This window comes from Bactrocera dorsalis, chromosome 6 (genome assembly GCF_023373825.1).
Source record: "Bactrocera dorsalis isolate Fly_Bdor chromosome 6, ASM2337382v1, whole genome shotgun sequence".
Lineage (NCBI taxonomy): Eukaryota > Metazoa > Arthropoda > Insecta > Diptera > Tephritidae > Bactrocera > Bactrocera dorsalis.
In genome coordinates this window covers 27,647,550-27,668,312 of record NC_064308.1, presented here as the reverse complement: position 1 = coordinate 27,668,312, position 20,763 = coordinate 27,647,550, and the positions used below count along the sequence as shown (strand labels likewise).

General features: G+C 38.2%; 1 protein-coding gene across 26 annotated transcripts in view; it reads left to right on the top strand.

Moving 5' to 3' along the window:
- Positions 1 to 20,763, top strand: part of LOC105233049 (calcium/calmodulin-dependent protein kinase type II alpha chain) — a 417,125-nt gene that overhangs the window by 201,296 nt on the left and 195,066 nt on the right. The gene's annotated exons all lie outside the window — the stretch shown is intronic.

The following is a 20,763-nucleotide window of genomic DNA, read 5'->3' as shown; positions in this document are numbered from 1 at the left end:
ATGACTCAGTCCGAAGTAGCATCTGTTGGCAAGGGTTATTCTGCGTTGAATTTTGAGGTTGACGTTGTTGTTGGTGTTAGTACTGGTACCAAGATAGACGAAGTTATCTACGACTTCGAAGTTATGACTGTCAACAGTAGCATGTGTGCCTAGTCGTGAGTGCGACCACTGTTTGTTTGATGACAGAAGATATTTCGTCTTGTCCTCGTTCACCGTCAATCAATTTTTCCTTATTTCTTATCAATTCTGGACAAAGCAAAATTAACGGTGAGGATTTTGTGGCCAATGATATCAACCGATATCACTGATGATGTTCGCCAGCAGCTGTACACTCTTATAGAACATGGTACCTTCTCTATTTAGTTCTCCAGCTCGAATTATTTTCTCTTAAAGTAGATTGAAGAAGTCACACAAAAGGGAGTCACGTTGTCTGAAACCTCGTTTGGTATCGAAAGGCTCGGGGAGGTCCTTCCCGATCTTGACGGAGCTTTTGGTGTTGCTCAACATCAGTTTACACAGCCGTATTAGTTTTGCGGCGACACAAAATTCAGACATCGGGGCATAAAGGCAGCTTCTTACCGTGCCGTCAAAAGCAGATTTAAAATCGACGAAGAACTGGTGCGTGTCGATTCTGTTCAATTGTTGATTTTCCAGGTCTAAAGCCAACTTGATAAGGTCCAATCAGTTTTTTTTACGGTGGGCTTTAATCTTTCACACAACACGCTCGATAGAACCCTATATGCGATGTTTTTCCCACGGTAGTTGGCGCAGATTGTGGGGTCTCCCTTTTTATGAATTGGGCAGAGCAAACTTAAATTCCAATCGGTGGGCATACTTTAGTCCGACCGTATTTTACAAAGAAACTGATGCATGCTCCTTATCAGTTCTTCCCCGCCGTGTTCGAATAACTCGGGTGGCAATCAATCGATCCTCGCCGCTTTGTTGTTCTTCAAGCGGGCAATTGCTATTCGAACTTCTTCATGGTCGGGCAATGGATCGTCTGCTCCTTCGTCATCGATTGGTTTTATGCCTTCACTGTCATTCAGCAGACTGGAGAAGTGTTCCCTGCATAATTTTAATATGCTCAAGGCATCGGTTACAAGATCACCTCTGGGGATTCTATAAGAGTATGCTCCGGTCTTTAAACCTTCTGTTAGTCGCCACATTTTTACGTGGAATTTTCAAGCATGAGCCCTGCCCGCTTCTTCGTACTCACTTATTTCGGCCTCTTGTTGGAAGAATCATGTAACTTTATTCAAAATACCTACACTTTCTTCTTTTTTTTTTTTGTTGAAAATATTTTCTTGTATCAGGATTTCGGCCTTATTGCTGTCCAAAAACGTCAACCGTAGTTTGTTAATCGGTCTTAGTTCATAAAAAACACCCAAAAGGAACCGTCGAAGGCCCTTTGAGAATTGTACATAAATAATTCGGATTAACAAACTTTTACACTGACTTGTCACATGAAAACTTATACAAAATTTAAATGCTATAGGGCCAATAAATAATAATATGTGAATGTCTGGTGATATCAAAAACTAAACTTTCTTAAAAAGTACGAACGACAGCTAAATTTAGAAAAATTATTTCCTAATATAGAAAAAATTTATGTAAGAAGTCTTTTTTAAATCCTCAATAACAATCTGCTAGCATTCCTGTGCATGGATTGATAGCACACCTCCATTAATCTTCATGGAATCTCTCGTCTTGTTCGATACACTCCGATCCATTGGTTTGGATCAAAACAAATGGCGTTTGTCGGAATTAAGTAGGGAGGTAAGGAATTGGTGTGTGAACGAATATTTTATACTCACAGTTTTTAAATATCAAAGCCACTGTCATATTCCCAGGTTCTGCCAAAAGTTTATATTCAAAAGTGCTGCAAATAAATTAAATATTTGATATACGATCAAATCGTGACTTGATCCCAGTCATATTTGAAATCCTTTTAAATTATAAATGGTAATCCATTTCGAGGTTCGCTTCTTTTTTAAGTAGGACAAAGGTTCGTTCGATGATTTGGACTCGTACCTGGTACAGGTACAGTGATGTTTTGCTTTAGACTTTACAACTGGACAACTGGCGCACACTAATAAAAGACAGCTCTACATCAATCAACCCACTAAACTAAAAGGATGGGTAAAAGGGAAAGCGGACACATTCGGTTTTTGCATTTCGCACATCAACATCTTTTTTTGGACTTTCTTTTCGGCACTGTGCCGCACTTGTCACGATCTATACAAGCCGCGCATCAACGATCGCTTCATATTTTCGATTCTACACTGCGCCGCACTTTTTGCTTCATCATCGTTCCACCTGCGCCGACTTGCAGCGGTCCAACGCTTCTACCTACTATATACATACGAGATATTTTCGCAAACCATTGCACTGTAAACGAGCGATAATTTTAAATAAATTTTACCTTTTAACCAAATAACCTTTTTTCTTTTTAAACACTTGCCCGAGTGTAAGTGAATATTGAAATCAGTGGTCTGTTTTCCCCAATAAGTTGGGTCGGTAATTAAACATGGTCCTTGCGAAGGTTGATGTTGATGGGCGAACTTCAGCTGACGAATTTTGGTCTACAAGAGCTTCGCATATACACTGCGCCGCCTCATCTTCTCGCTACTATACCGCGATTAACCAATTCGCCCTTGATTCGCGGAATCTCGATCGCCAGCTCCGGCAAATCATCACCGTTGTATAATATTTATAAAATATAAACTTATATACTTAATTTAAATAAATTCGTTAAAAAACCCAAAGTGTATAAAGTGTTTGTTATTTGAATTAAAGCAGTAGTGTATGCTCCACATTACATTGGATATAATTAAACGTGCTAGTGAAGTGCTTTATCACAATATATAAATGCTGGTTGGGTATCCGCGTAAACAGGTGCTCTCGTGCCCTTGTATATTTCGGTGTAGTATTTTTGCAAACTGCAATCTTGCAAGAGCAAGAGAATACCCCTAATTTGTCTTACAACCCGACAAACATACATAAAGTGCATATGGGAGCACTTCGCTTTCGCGCTCTCTTCCCAGTGCAAATATACATACATATATACATATAATCATACGGCATAAAATCTGCCTGTAATTTAATACCCTACACCGGGTACTACATACTATTTTATTAATATTATAAATTTTTATTAATTTTCCAAAAGATAGGGTAATTATCGTAAATTTCCGTAAATAACTAAACGGAGCGGTAAACTAAAACTCAGAGAATACGTTTATTGAAACGAATACAAAAAAATCAGTTTCACAAAATATAAATAAGTTTGTGAACACAACCAAAAAAAAAAATATTTATATAAATTTGAATACTATATATTCAAACATACGTACATATACATCCTTTCAAAGTCCACATTGGCATCTATCCGGTAATACCCCTTGTTTTTTGGCTAACAAAAACAAGCAGGATCGCACACAAAAAGCAAATTTATCTCTCTGACGAGCTCTCAATTGCTTAAGAATATAAGAAAAAGCATAATCATAAGCACACAAACAATTCGTGCATACTTATGTAAACAGCGCATTGATCTTCTCAGCGAGCTCTCAATCGCACAAAACATAAGTACATACATACGCATTTAAATACAAGTACACGTATTAGGGTGTGCCTAATTACACAACATTAGGACATAAGAAATATAAATTAATTGAAGAAAAGAAAAAATTTAAATAAAACTAATTCTATCGCAATTAAATACCAAAAAATAAAACGCTAATAAAACTAACACTATTTTAGCAAGATAATCGAAATTCAAAACTCTTTTTACCGAAAAGAGTATTCGGTTTCAAGCAATACCCTATTGCCTTATTTACAAAAACAAATTTAATTATTTACAAATAAAAAATAAAATAAAACCAAAATGGTTAATAACGCAACAAATCAAAATACACCTGCAGGAGCTACACGCTCAAAACAGGCTGTTAAATTCATTTCACAAAGTAAAAGTTTAACAAGATACTGCACTAGATTTGCCTCTTCACCGATTCATGAAAACTCTGAATCGTTATTAGAAATCAAAATTCAAAATCTTGAAAACTTTTGGACTCGCCTCCAAGCGGCTCATGACGCCGCCGATTCAGATCTGCCACAAAATATTAAATTATCTGCTTACGCCATATACGAAAACTGCTTAGACCAGTTCGAAGAAACAAAAGCTATGATCTCCGATCAAATAAAGCTAATAAAAGCAATTGCACCTACTCCCCACAGTAGAGTAGAGCTGCCACAAATAGACAGTCAAAAGGCAAGTTCAGGCATCTACCTCGAGCTGCCCGCATGTGACACAGAAACCTTTTACGGAGGTTATGAAGAATGGCCGTACTTCCGGGACATGTTTACGGCCGTGTACATAAACCATCCTCAATTGTCACATGCGCAAAAATTGTATCACCTCAGGCACAAAACTAAAGGTCAAGCAGGAATAATAGTAAAACAGTTCGCTCTTAATGACGATAATTTCAATTTGGCTTGGGAAGCTCTAAAAGCACGTTACGAAAACAAAAGAATATTGGTCGACAAGCAAGTAACGACACTATTAAACTTGCCTACAATCAAGAAAGAAACAAGTGAAGAATTTGTAAGACTACAATCCACTGTTTCTAATTGTTTGTCGATTCTGTCGACACAAAATATTCCCACAGACAGCTGGGACCCAATTCTGGTAAACATTTGCACCGTCGCATTACCAGAAAAGTCGTTACTTCTATGGGAGCAATCGCTCTCATCACGAAAAAAGTGCCCAACGTGGTAACAAATGAAAGATTTTCTCACCACCCAATATGAAATTGCGGAAAGGTTAGAAGAAAAAATACTCAAAACTAAGAACAAACACGACCAGAACGGAAGCTTAAATAGACCCCAAGCTAGAAGCAACAAAAATTTAAACAAAAGCTTTTACAAAACGCAAACGTTCATATCAGAACAAAGAAAACAAACGTCATGCGAACTATGTACAAGAGGGCATAAACTGATATCTTGCGAGAAGTTTAAAAAACTAAAAATTAATGAAAGAAACAATTTCGTGAGATTAAAAAAATTGTGCACAAATTGCTTGTCACATGCGAACACATATAAAAATTCCAAAAGCAAATTCAATTGCATATATTGTCATAAAAGACATCACTCAATGCTTCATTACAGCACTTATAACAGCCCACCCCATGCGCTTATAAATCAAGAACCACGGGTTTAATTGCAAAAGAAAATCTCGAAAAACAAAATTCTAAAAATAGCCAAGAGACACCATGTTGCTCAAAGGCTCAAAAAGTTCAAACGCTACACAGCGAAATACAAAATGGACTAGTTACCAAACTAGTCACAACCATACCAACTCAAGTTGAGTACAATACAAATAAACACCATAATTCACAATTAAGGAAATTTCAAACTCTAGAAGATCAGTATTGTGAGGACTTTTCTAAAGCCACAACTACTCGATCATATAATGGTCGGTACGTCGTACGACAACCACTAGAGCCACAATTTTCGAATACCCCACATAATGGTAGAAAAAACAAAGTCAGATTCCCCCTGACAACTTCATATAAAAACAAAAAGATATGTTCGTAACTTTTCGACCCCGCAGGATGGCTTTTGCTAATAATGATACAAAAAACCTGCTTAAAAAATCTCAAGCTATGTGGCGCGGTACTAAACGTCAAATTAGTGCATACGCACTTAAACTTATAAAAAAAAGTGTCTCAAAAAGTCAAAAAAAAAAAACAAAATTGACACTTTTCATACAATATTGCCCCACAGAGGATTAAATTTTCAAATAAATAGAATCTCAAAAGCAAGTTAAGGGATCACCATACTCCCAATGCAATACTGTGACGCACCTAGACTTAACAAAAGCAAAGGTAGCTCTTATCGCACCTACATTAGCGCTTCTCATAAGGGTAGTTGGTGAGAATCACATACCACTTAAAAAATTATAATTCTAATGAAGCCGTTCACAATTACCGGCCACTCTCTCGCAAGATCCCTCCTTTGTCACAGTCCTAACTCCAGAGCAAAGGAGTACCTATTCTGGCCATATCTGAGCCAGGCGTGGAGTTACTATCCTTCATAAGCCGATAATAAAGAACAGACAAATAATAAACAATTGTCAAATAACCGCTAATGAAATAAACAAAAGCAAACAACACATACTTTTGTTTGCTATAATAATGAGTCAAAACCGCAAACTCAAAATAAAGTTGATTTTCTCAAATACCTGCATGCAAATTAAAATACATTCAAAATACATGTGTTATGTTTAAATCAAAATCCGTTGTCTGCACACCCGGATAAACGAGAGTATATTAAAACTCCATCATCAAATACTTCTGCTGTGCTGTTCTGCGCCTCGGCTACTCAAACAGCAGTACGCCAAAATACAGAATACTAGGCAAAATATTCGCCTAGGGGGCCCAGGATGTTTAAATGTGTTCAGCCTGCCCCCACTCTATCCGGGACAACTGGCGCACACTAACAAAGGACAGCTCAATTCACCATCTGATGACACCATATTAATACATTACCACTCAACACAACTCACCACACCTCTACATCAATCAACCCACTCAACTAAAAGGATGGGTAAAAGGGAAAGCGGACACATTCGGTTTTTGCATTTCGCACATCAACATCTTTTTTGGACTTGCTTTTCGACACTGTGCCGCACTTGTCACGATCTATACAAGCCGCGTATCAACGATCGCTTAATATTTTCGATTCTACACTGCGCCGCACTTTTTGCTTCATCATCGTTCCGCCTGCGCCGACTTGCAGCGGTCCAACGCTTCTACCTACTATATATATGCGAGATATTTTCGCAAACCATTGCACTGTAAACGAGCGATAATTTTAAATAAATTTTACCTTTTAACCAAATAACCTTTTTTCATTTTAAACACTCGCGCGAGTGTAAGTGAATATTGAAATCATCTGTATTCCCCAATAAATTGGGTCGGTAATTAAACAATACAAAAAAGTCTAACAGTGTGATATCAATCGATCTTGGTGGCTAATTGGCCGGTCCAAAACGTGAAGTTATTTGCCCACCGAAGTGTTCTCTCAATAAATCCATTGATTGATGCGATGTGTGGGAATTGGCGGCGTCTTGTTTAAACCAAATGTCACCGATCAATTTCAGGCATCAAATAGTCGAGTATCATTGATAACGATCGCCATTCACGGTTACGTTCTCACCGGCATCATTTTTGAAGAAATGGCGACCGATAATTCTCCGGACCACAAACCAAATCGTTCCGTACGTCAGTCCGAGTTACTACAAACCGCCTCAAATCGACCCTCCACGGATCGTGTATACTCTTATCTACTACTGCTATATTTTCTTCACTGCGTGCCGAACGTGGTCTATTGGCCCCAATATTACCCAATAATGAATGCTGGGTCTCACGATGGGTGATAGTGTTGCGATTAGTATGCACAGTAGACCGATTATCTTGACCATGAGTTGAGCAAAGCGTTCTTGACAGAACGGGAATTTTCGTTGGACGATTTGTAAACGTTGTTAACGATGTAGAGTAAGTTTTTCCATGATAAAGCCAAACAATACTTAACAAGAATAACATGACAGCTTGAAACAACTCACGCGTCATTTCTCAAAAAAGGGCTATATAGAAAAGTAAATCTATTTGGATAACCCGTTACTATAGGCCATAGGAATATTTAGTTCCATTGCTGCATTTTGTTCATATCCGACTTATTTATATTAAAATCGATATATTTAAGACAAATCTCTATATTTAATATATTGCGTATGTGACAGAAAAGTTCATTGGAAGCGCGGTTATTATACAGATTACCTGTAACGATTTATTTTTTGAGACTTTTGCGTGATGAATAGGTTTTATTAGTGACCACCTTTTTCAGTTCGAATGTAATTTTCAGATCCTCAGTAACCACCTTTAAATCGTTTCTGTATGTAAAATTGTGAGCAAAATATTTTCTAATGCTTCTGTTCCAACTTTCAACACAATTATTTATAATTTGTACTGTAAAAAAATATATATGAAAAATTTACGGAATTGTGATTTTAATTATGAACTATCAACAACTGACAGCAAATAGCTATGCATTTAAACGTTCTGCAAACAAATCTAATCACATTCAAAATTAAAAGATATAAAAAATCGTTGATTTTACTTTCATACATATTATATACATATAATGCGTTTTCCCTTTGCGCGATTTTTTTTTTGTAGAAAATTAACACATATTCAATTGCGGTTACTAACGCGTACAATTTGGTTACATTTTTGTGATCTTCTTAAGGGGTTAGGTGGGTTTCAAAGGTACAAAAAAGATATTTTAAAATTTTTTTTATTATATTATAAGCAATCATATATTTGTAAAATATAATATGGCATATCAAAGGTACATATTTGAACAATGTCTCCTGAAATTTTGATATACAAATGTTGAAAATTCAGCCGTTGAAACCTCAACCCTTGGGTGTCTCACAAAATAGTGCTCTCGACAGCATAACTTATTATATTATTGGTTCATATAAAATTAAAAAAACCAATCATATTCCGTTAATACATACTTATATAAATCTCGTTTATGAACGAAGGAAATAAGAAAATATTAAAGTATTCCTTTTATTCTCAGACTTTGGAACAAAAATCGAATTTTTTTTTGTAAATTTTCCGCCATTTATTGGTTTAATCCATTTAGACCTACCGTCTCATATACGATACGAGTACACTAAAAGTAATATATTATTTTGAAGTACCCTTGATAAGAACTTGTTTTTTGTTGTATTATTGCATATACAGTAGCGTGCATAACTGAGTAAATGGTTATCAATACTGCATGTATCCCTTTCAGATCTGAGAAATTAAAGTTTACAGATTTTAACGCCGCTTCGCACAGTTGCTAATATGACCATCGTAAATGCAATAAAAATAAGAAAAAAAATTATGTGGAGAAGGATTCCTAGAAAAAGGACTCGCACAATTGTGTATTACCGGTCTTAAGGCCATATTATTGAAAGAAAAAGCAGTACGTTTTAAAAATTATATTTCAAGAAAAAAAATGATTTTCTATTGATGGAATGTATTTAAAAATAATATTCATGTACATTGATTGAAAGCGATCATTTTTTTGTGTGGTACTCCTGAAAACAGTTTTTATTTTTGGTTAGCCAGAGAAATACATCGCATTTGGAGCATTTTATTCTAGTTCTGCTTGTACATTCTTTCACGCGGCACATTCGTGGTGTTGTCATATCCATTGCCTCTGGCCAGTGATCATACCGATCAGTACGTACATCAACGGGAGGATCCAGGGGTCTGTTTCTTTTTGCAGCTGGCTCTGCTGCTGGCTTTATGTGCAATACGGAATAGGTGGATTAATTGGCCTTTCAATGAATTTAGCCAATATTTCGCCGAGCTCAGATTTAAACTTAAATAGGTCTTTAATATAATTTTTTCGCATGCCCGCCTTTAGTGTATCGGCTCTGTACTCCCTCCATGCATTGCATACTGCCATGTCAATCATTCATTTCTTCGTTTTTATAAAAATTCTGTAATATTCCATTGCCTGATCAGCTGCGTCGACTCCGCCCATTTTAGCGTTGTAACGCTTCACGATATGAGGGCATTATGTGCTTGCGTTCCTTTTTGCACCACCTTTGTACCACTCCAACTGGGCCTTTTCCCCATTCTGTGGATACTAGCGTAACGCACTTGCTATCGCGCCATTTAACTGCAACTACATTACCTTTCACAAACTGGCTTATGTCTCCTCTATTCATATTTCGGTCTAACGGGAAATCCATTCTCTGCACAGACAAGCGGTTTAAAGCTCTGGTCCCAGTAGCCTTGTAGCCGAGTTCCAGGAGCTTTTCTAAAAGCGAAATCGTGGTAAAGTATCGATCTAAATAGAGAAAACTCCCTTTCGGCAAATGTTTTGTCAATCTGATGACAATAGACGGTCCAACTCCCAAGCCAGTGTCAGAAAAAGTTCCTGCTCCTTGGAATATTTCGAAATCGACGAAAAGCCCGCCGGAAGTCGCAACAACAAGGTTCTTAAGACCTACAGGTCTCGGTTTATTTTTAACGTATTGCCGCATGGACGCCCTTTCTGTAAATGGGATCATTTGCTCATCAATCGAGTATTCCGTAATTTCTGTTGCTAGGCTTGGCATCGAGGTCTAACGCAGTCTATAATCTTAAACAGTTTGTTTGTCGGAGGCTGTAGAGTATCAATAAAATGGAGACTGTTCCTTAATGTAAAGAATTTATCTCTGGTCATCGCGTTTTTTATTTGTGCTAATCCGAAGCCTTCCGACCAATACATCCGGACTCTGGGGTAAGCTAGGCAACCCATTATGATATGGAGTCCATAAAGATTTTGAATATCGGCAGCAGTAGCATTGAGGACACATCCATGCTGAGATAAGTGATACTTATTCGTGAAAAACGCGGCGTTTTGAAAATGATCTTCAGGAAAATATTTCTGAAAATACTCCATGGGTTTACCAACTAAAATATTTCCTTGATGACTTGTTTGTTGCAGGGGCGTCGAGTCAACAAAACCGACGCTCTTCCAGACTTCATCCCGAGCAGATACGCTTGTATTTACATGACTTACAGTTGGCTCTTGATTAGCTGGAAGTAAAATTTCATCTTCCGAAGAAGTTTCATTACTTTTCCGACTCGGATGAACCGCCCATTTGCCTATTTGGTGGTTCCCAGAGCGCATCATCATTTGAGTCATCAGAATTAAAGTCAGCATCGGAATTTTCCAATATTTGGAGAACTTGAAGCACGTTCTCATCAAGATTCAAATTGAAATGACTTGGAATGACACAATTGTGCTGGTAAATGAAAATGCGAGGTCAAAGCCTGAAGCGCAGAATTGTGTGGTCCTTTTTTAAACTTGTTCAAAACACTTAATTTAATTATAATTTTTTCACAAGAAGACAACATATAGTTTATTGAATATTTTTCAATACACATTTTTGCAAAATATCACGAAACTAAAACACTGCACAAAAATTATTTCAATTTACCTTTTTCCATTCTTGACAACACAACATGGCTGAATATTTCAAAACTTTGCAAATTGTGACAAAAATATACAAAAAATCAAAGCAACCGTTGTAAAGAACCGTTAGAAATAAATGGCACAATCATTGCTTTCGAGTCTTAACACGTAGTAAAGCGAAAAAAAACTTTTAACATATTTTTAGTCTTACCCGCACAATTGTGTATTGAAGGTCTGAAAGGGGTATGGTCCCGTAAAAATTTTAGTACTTCATCAATTTTAACAAAACTTTTGGAATTTGTTCACTTGTTTTTCCTCTTACAAAAGCCTACTATCGCGTTTATGAAAAAAAATTTGAATGACCAGTTAGAAAACAAAATCTTTGCAATGTCGCATTTATTCAACCTCTATTTTTTGTTTACTTATTCAGTTGCATTTTCTGTGCACGTGTTTCACTTTTTTAAAGTTTTTTGACGAGATAATATTTACTTAAAAAAAAATGAAGAAAATATCTGTTGAATTAAAAAACAGCATCGTGACATTGACAACAGATAGTCTCTCGTCAAGGCAAATTGCGGATAAGGTGTTAGCCAGCGTAACCAACGTGCAAAAAAGACGAAATGTTGTCCGGTAAACAAACAAAGGTGGCCGACCAAAATTGCTCACGGAGGCAGATGCACGCCTCATGATCCGGGAAATGCAAAAGGGCAACACAGCTACACCAGAAAGGGCCGCAAAAGCTAAAAATAAGGGTGTAAGCGAATGGACAGCACGCAGAGCACTGAATCGGATTGGTTTTGAGTCAGCAGTAAGAAAAAAAGCCGGCATTATCTGAGAAAAATAGAAAAGTACGACTTAGTTTCTGCAAAAGCCATAAAAATTGTAACGTTGATGACTGGAAACGTGTAATTTGGTTTGACGAGGTGAAAATAAATCGTTTTCAATCAGATGGAAAAAGTTATTACTGGCGGCGACCCAATGAAAGGATTCAAAGACATCACGAGAGGCAAACTATTAAGCATGGCGGAGGCAGCTTGATGATGTGGAGCTGCTTCACATGGTGGCTTTTTGGACCAATCCATAAAATCGATAGAAAAATGAATGAAAAAAGAGGATTACCTTAAAATATTGAAGACCTTCTTGCCTGATTTTGTAGACAAAAGCGCGTACCCGGAGGAAGAAGTAGTATTTCAGCAGGACGGTGATCCCAAACACACCGCTAAAATTGTGCAGGAATGGTTGGCGCTTCAAAAATTTTCGGTGATGGAGTGGCCTGCATAAAGTCCTGATCTCAATCCCATTGAGAATTTATGGGCAATAATGAAAATGCGATTGGGAAAGTACGAAAAAGCACCGAAAAACCTGGATGAGCTGTACAGTCGTATACAAACGGAATGGAAAAAAACCGAATGAATTTATTCAAAAATTAGTTGAGATTATGCCAAAACGTATAAAAAGCGTAATTAAAAATAAAGGCTGTGGACAAAATATTAAAAATTAATAAGTTATTATGGTTATTGCGAAACGAGCAAAACCGAGTAAATATTAGTATACTTTGAATTACTTCATTATTTAAGAAAGTTGATCCCTTAGCTTTAGTGTTATATTTTCTATTTTTTATTACAATAAGAGTAAATTCTGAAAGTTTTGTTTTGTTTAAATTGATGTATTATTAACATTTTTATATAATTATGTATGAGCCTACTGTACGATACGGCCTTTTCTACCTACCCTGTAGAAATGTATTTTTTTTAACATTTTTTTATGTTGCGTCAAGCGACAAGATATATGTTTATGTATATTTAAACCTGAAATTAAAATTAAGAAAAATGAATTAAAAAAATTATAAAATATTGAATTATTTAAATTATTTTATACTTACCTTAATAATACATTTGTAATACTAAAATATTACTCACCTTACTTACCTCAACGTAATCTTTTACAATATTTAACGAAAGTTGAAAATTACTATACTTTCCCCTTTTTTATACATATGAACATTACCACTAGTTTAAGCCGTTAGTTTTAAGATTTAGGCTAAGCAACTAAAAGAAATTAAATAAAGACTCTATTGTACTCGTAATTGAACCGTGGAAACGACCGGACGCGTCTTCATTTTTTATCGCTATTATTTGTGACAGGCAATTAGGCTTATTAATTTTATTCGCGCATTCCCAAGTTTTATTATCGCTTCTCGAAAACGCTTGAGAATTTTTCATGGCGCCCGAGCAGGGACTAAGTGCGTGAACTTAGTTATATTTTTAATAAAATGCCAACTAATATTGTTAGTGCTAACTTTCGTTTCTAATTGCCTGTCAACTCGTTTCGTTTTCGACCTTTCGACAAGCGAAGTGAAGACAAATTCAACCTGAAAAAACCTGGAAAAAAACAAAGAAATAACAACATCACGTACCTATATACATAGAAAACACAAAGCAAAAACGTGTAGTGCAGTGGTACCGAAGTACATACAAAACAAAAAATAAAGAAATAAATAAAACATAAAAATTAATGAAGTTTTTAAATAAAAAGATAGAAACGAGTGAAAGTGTCAATCACAGGGGCAAATATATGTGCATATACCAAAAAAGGCTAAAGGAGAAAAATATATTTAAAAATATATACAGCCATATATACTTACATATATACAACGTTAAAGGGGAGTGAAGTGACGTGTACAGCGGCAAATCTTTAAAAAAGGAACATAGGAAGTGATAAAATAGAATACCTACATATACATACATACATATATACGTATACGTGACGTGGAGAAGGTGCGGTACAGTGTGTTTCACGTTAATAACACCAAGTGGTTCGAAATAGTCTCGGCTAAAAGTAAAAAAAATTAAAATTAATTATATACATTGTGTAAAAGTGCCGTATGACAAAAAATTAAGAGTTAATCGTAAAGTGCCGTTAAAAACTACCGCAACAAAATACCGCTTTTTGAGCTGTAAGAGTGAAGTACCACTATTAAATACTTACCGCTTCCAGTGCCGCTACCAAATCTCGTAGTGTCCCCAAGTGTCCAATTTTGCTACGTCAACTCCATCACATCGCTGCCATCATTCACTGCTGCCATCAGTCGCTACTACCATCACTTGCGGCTGCCATCATTCGCTGCTGCCATCAATCGCTGCTGCCATCAAGTGCTGCTGCCATCAAACCGCCGCTGCCATTATTCACTGCTGCCATCAGTCGCTGCTACCATCAATCGCTGCTGCCATCACTCGCTGCTGCCATCACGTCGCTGCCATCAATCCGCTGCCGTAGTGGGAATGAGCTGCCGCTGCATCCTGTGTTAAAGGAACGTAAGCGCCGGCAAATAGCCGACGCACCAGGTAACGAGTGCGAATTACTGAAAGCAGTGCAAAAAAAGGCAAACTACAACAAAACGAGTGCACTTTCAGTTTTTGGCTCTCCCTTTTCACTTCATATTATATTGTATTGTATTTAGTTTACATACCTACATATTTACATTAAACATACTTCTACATATACGTACTATGTATGTACGAATTCAAAGTGAATAAGTGATTTGGGATTTTGCGGTAGCCCTTTATCTATACTAATATTATAAAGAGGAAAGATTTGTACCTATTTTTGTAATGAATAGGATCAAAAAGTACATTCTTCCAATTTGACATCGGCTACATTTCATTTTGAAAAAATTTTTCATTTGGAAAAAATTTCATTTTGGTAAAATTTGAACAATGTAACCAAAGGTGTAGAAAAATGAGTCTTAAAATGTCTTTCGTCGAATGCGCTGCCGAAACTATTAGCGATAGAACTAAATAATGTACAACAATATTGAATAACATCATAATGTCTACAAAAAACTCCGCGGTAGCATATGTCCAACTATTGTAGTTATGTCACTACAACAACTTTTTTCACTTTAAACATTAATGAAAATGCTAACCAAATTTAAGCCATGCTACTTATGTGTTTATATTAATCCTTATCTATATAAATTATTTTATGGTCAAGACCATTTAACTACCTATAACATAGTTTTTAAATTATTTAAATTGGACTTTCCATTCAAAAGATATTACGAATTAAAAAATTCAAACAGTAAACAATACCCCCATAGCGTCGTGGCCGTTGTTTGCGATGCAGTCTGAAAAGCGCGCCGGGCCAGAGAATGTAAAGTATAGAGAAGGTGCAAATTGAATTCTGTATGATGTTCGATTTGGCGGCAGATGATATCGGCAGAGCCGATAGAATCAAAGTAAGAAATTCGCCGTTGTCGCTGCTATTTAGCAGAATTGAGCACGTGCAGTGGCAAAACTATATGTAAAACGACTTAATTCATGCCAGAATAAATAAAGAGAAATGCTTTGAAGAAAAATATACAAAGCATTCTCTGAGTCACATTTGCGTGATTATTTTGTATTATATGAACCTTTGTTTTCTGGAAAATGGTAAAAGTTTTAATTATTTTTACAAAATCGGGAAAAATTAGGAAACGTTATTTTAATTTTAATTTTATTTTTTTTTATTTAATTTTTAAATAAATTAATATTTCAAATAAATTATATTTATTTCGACTGAAGAAGAAAATTGATGACCTTCATGAAATATGCATATTCGCATTATTTCATTATCATTTCCATATTTGTACCAATAGAATTTCTATGACACATGCATATGTACATATATTATTTCTTTGGCACATTTGCCTGTATGTTTACGAAAGCAAATGCGAGCCATATACACATGTACATACATTCATAATAACAAGTGTCGCACGCTTCTTTCGCATCTCCGTTGTCACGGTCAACCAATGGCCGAAACTTGCGGTTTGTTAAAGAGTCAAGTGCTGAACACATTGAGCACGACAGACTGCAAGCGACATCTGTCAAATATTAAAATACACACGTTCTTAGGGACACAGGTATTGAGGCAGCTGCACAACTACAAAAACAAGTATACGAGACATTAATGCAAGCGGTGGACGATAATACCGGTGGTCTATTCTTCCTGGACGCTCCTGGAGGAATAGGGAAAACATTTGTAATTTCATTGATTTTGGCCACTATTCGATCAAGATGTGACAAAGCTTTGGCGTTAATAACGTCTAGAATTGCGGCGACTCTTCTAGATGGCGGTCGTACTGCACATTCTGCGCTTAAGTTGCCACTCAATTTAAACACAATTGATACTCCAACATGCAATATTTCCCGATCCAGTGAAATGGGAAAATTGTTGATGCAATGCAAGCTCATTGTTTGGGATGAGTGCACAATGGTATGTACATAAGAAATCACTTGAAGCACTTAACTTCACACTGAAGGATCTTCGGCGAAATAACAACATTTTTGGTGGGTTGATGATATTGTTGGCAGGCGATTACAGGCAGACGTTGCCAGTAATTCCCCGTGGAACGCCTACAGATAAATTGAATGCTTGCCTGGAGGCATCACCTTTATGGAATATAATTTTTCCTTTTCAAATATAAAACAAAAAAAAAATTTTTTCATCTTTTAATCACCAAACTAAATGTTACATAAAACGAAGCCGGAGTTCGCCGGGTTTGCTAGTTTTGAAATAAAGGTGAACAATTCTTAATTGCAAAATTAAATTATTATATTTTTTCGCAATTTTTTCGATCCGCGTTTGCAATTATCGTCCTTTTTTTTTTTGCAATTTTTGTCGATTTTCGTTCGGACATTTTCCGATTAAATTACTTTTTTGTGCTATTGCTCATTTTGCACATTTATTGGTTTGGCTTTCGTATACTTGAAAATCGATATTATTTTTTTTTCTCGTTTTCGTAACCGATTCCAAATATATTTGTTGCCAACTTTTATTGCTATTGGTTTGGCTTTCGTATATTTGGGAATCGACATATATTTTTTTCGTTTTCGCCATATCGATTCTTAATATATCTTTTGCCAACCGTTATAGTCCTTCTTTCGGAAATTTAATTTAACCAACGCAAAATGAGCAAGCCAAAGCCAACTCTCGCAAACCTGTCTCCAAGTAAGGAGTTGACGGACTTAAAATCGTTAAGACGTCAAAGAACGGTTGCGAAAAGTAGTATTTTGCGCATTAAAACGGGCCTTCTCGAAAAGACTATGTCTTTAGATCCAATAGAATTGGAATGTCGTTTAGATATATTAAATTCATATAGTGAAAAATTAATGAAATGCCAATCAAAGATTGAAGAAATTGATGAAGACGACATGGCCCGAGGGGAGTTAGAGGACATAATCGTTGAAACGAAGTCCATAATTAAGTCAATTTTAGCAAAAAATAAAAATTCACTTGCCGAAACATCTTTCGTAGCTTCTCACAGCTCAAGGCTCCCTAATATGAATTTGCCGAAATTCAAGGGAGAATATTCAGAGTTTAAAAATTTTATGAGTTTGTTCGAGAGCTTGGTTCATAATGATCCAAATATCCCAGATATTGAGAAATTTAACCATTTGGTAAATTGTCTTCTGGAGAGGCTCTGGGAACAGTTAAAGCGTTTCAGATGTCGGATGAAAATTATCCGAAAGCGTTGGCAAGTCTCAAAATAGCTTATGAAATATCTAAATTTTTTGAGCTGCCAACAATCCCAAAGCCTTCTGCGCCTTCCCTGCGTTCAATGACTGACGAAGTGTCAGCGGTATATGATTCATTGCTATCGTTGGGCGATGAAAAACAAATCTTCTTCTTCTTTTCTGGCGTAGACACCGCTTACGCGATTATAGCCGAGTCAACAACAGCGCGCCAGTCGTTTCTTCTCTTCTCTACGTGGCGCCAATTGGATATTCCAAGCGAGGCCAGGTCCTTCTCCACTTGGTCCTTCCACCGGAGTGGTTGTCTTCCTCTTCCTCAGCTTCCCCCGGGGGGTACAGTGTCGAATACTTTCAGAGCTTCATTGTTTTCGTCCATCCGGATAACATGACCTAGCCAGCGTAGCCGCTGTTTTTTAATTCGCTGAACTATGTCAATGTCATCGTATATCTCGTACAGCTCATCGTTCCATCGAATGCAATATTCGCCGTGGCCAACGCGCAAAGGACCATAAATCTTTCGCAGAACTTTTCTCTCGAAAACTCGCAACGTCGACTCATCGGTTGTTGTCATTGTCCAAGCCTCTGCACCATATAGCAGGACGGGAATTATGAGCGACTTATAGAGTTTGGTTTTTGTTCGTCGAGAGAGGACTTTACTTTTCAATTGCCTACTCAGTCCGAAGTAGCTGCGTTACATTTCCAGGCTGACATTGTTGGTGGTGTTTACGCTGGTTCCAAGATAGACGAAATTATCTACAACTTCAAAGTTATGACTGTCAACAGTGACGTGAGAGCCAAGTCGTGAGTGCGACCACTGCTTGTTTGATGGCAGGAGATATTTCGTCTTGCCCTCGTTCACTGCCAGACCCATTTGCGTTGCTTCCTTGTTCAGTCTGGAGAAAGGAGAACTAACGGCGCGGGTGTTGATACCGATGATATCAATATCATCGGCATACGCCAGCAGCTGTACACTCTTATAAAAGATTGTACCTGCTCGATTCAGTTCTGCAGCTCTAATAATTTTCTCCAGCAGCAGATTGAAAAAGTCGCACGATAGGGAGTCGCCTTGTCTGAAACCTCGTTTGGTATCGAACGGCTCGGAGAGGTCCTTCACGATCCTGACGGAGCTTTTCGTGTTGCTCAACGTCAGTTTACACAGCCGTATTAGTTTTGCGGGGATACCTAATTCAGACATCGCGGCATAAAGGCAGCTCCTTTTCGTGCTGTCGAAAGCAGCTTTGAAATCGACGAATAGGTGGTGAGTGGCGGTTCTCCTTTCACGGGTCTTTTCCAAGATTTGGCGCATGGTGAATATCTGGTCGGTTGTTGATTTACCAGGCCTGAAGCCACACTGATAAGGTCCAATCAGTTTGTTGACGGTGGGCTTTAATCTTTCACACAATACGCTCGATAGAACCTTGTACGCGATGTTGAGGAGGCTTATCCCACGGTAGTTGGCGCAGATTGTGAGGTCTCCTTTTTTATGGATTGGGCATAGCACACTTAAATTCCAATCGTTGGGCATGCTTTCATCCGACCATATTTTGCAAAGAAGCTGATGCATGCTCCTTATCAGTTCTTCGCCGCCGTGCTTGAATAGCTCGACCGGCAATCCGTCGGCCCCTGCCGCTTTGTTGTTCTTCAGGCGGGCAACTGCTATTCGAACTTCTTCATGGCCGGGTAATGGAACGTCTGCTCCATCGTCATCGATTGGGGAATCGGGTTCGCCTTCTCCTGGTGTTATGTGTCCACTGCCATTCAGCAGGCTGGAGAAGTGTTCCCTCCATAATCTAAGTATGCTCTGGGCATCGGTGGCTAGATCACCTTTGGGGGTTCTACAGGAGTATGCTCCGGTCTTTAAACCTTCTGTAAGCCGCCGCATTTTTTCGTGGATTTTTCGATCATTACCCCTGTCGGCCAGCTTATCAAGCTGTTCGTACTCACGCATTTCGGCCTCTTATTTCTTCTGTCTGCAAATGCGTCTCGCTTCCCTCTTCAACTCTCGGTATCTATCCCATCCCGCACGTGTTGTGGTCGATCGTAACGTTGCGAGATAGGCAGCCTGTTTTCTCTCCGCTGCGACACGGCACTCCTCGTCGTACCAGCTGTTCTTTTGCACCTTCCGAAAACCAATGGTTTCGGTTGCAGCTGTACGTAAGGAGTTTGAAATGCCGTCCCACAGTTCCCTTATACCGAGTTGTTGACGATTGCTCTCTGAGAGCAGGAGTGCAAGCCGAGTGGAAAATCTTTCGGCTGTCTGTTGTGATTGCAGCTTCTCGACGTCGAACCTTCCTTGTGTTTTTTGGCGTGCGTTTTTTGCTGCACAGAGGCGGGTGCGAATTTTGGCTGCAACAATATAGTGGTTCGAGTCGATGTTAAGACCTCGGAGCGCATGCACATCTAAAACACTGGAGACGTGTCTTCCGTCTATCACAACATGATCGATCTGGTTGGTGGTTTTTCGATCCGGAGACAGCCAGGTAGCTTGATGTATCTTCTTATGCTGGAATCTAGTACTACAGACAACCATATTTTGGGCCCCGGCGAAGTCGATCAACCCATTTGGGGATGTTTCCTCGTGGAGGCTGAATTTACCGACAGTAGTGCCAAAGATACCTTCTTTGCCCACCCTGGCGTTGAAGTCGCCAAGCACGATTTTGACATCGTGGCGGGGGCATCTCTCATAAGTGCGCTCAAAGCACTCATAAAAGGCATCTTTGGTCACATCGTCCTTCTCTTCCGTCGGGGCGTGCGCGCAAATCAGCGATATTTTGAAGAACCTCGCTTTGATTGCGATTTTGGCTAGACGATCATCTCCCAGAGTGAATGACATTCCTCGGCGACGGAGTCTCTCTACCACCATGAATCTCACACCGAACTTGCGCTCCTTTATATGGTCACTGTAGTAAATGTCACAAGGACCTACTGGCCTCACGCCTTGTCCCGTCCATCGCATTTCGTGGACGGCGGTGATGTCAGCCTTTATTTTCACGAGGACATCAACCAGCTGGGCAGCGGCACCTTCCCAATTAAGGGACCGGACATTCCAGGTGCATGCCCTCAAATCGTGGTCCTTATTTCGTTTGCCATGGTCGTCATCAAAAGGGGGGTCTCTCATCCGAGGCTGTTTTTTCCTTTTCATTGGGGGTGTTTTTTATGTGGCGGGTCCCAAACCCAGCGCACAACCCTATGCAGGGGATGTTTCGCCTTCTCACTTTAGCTC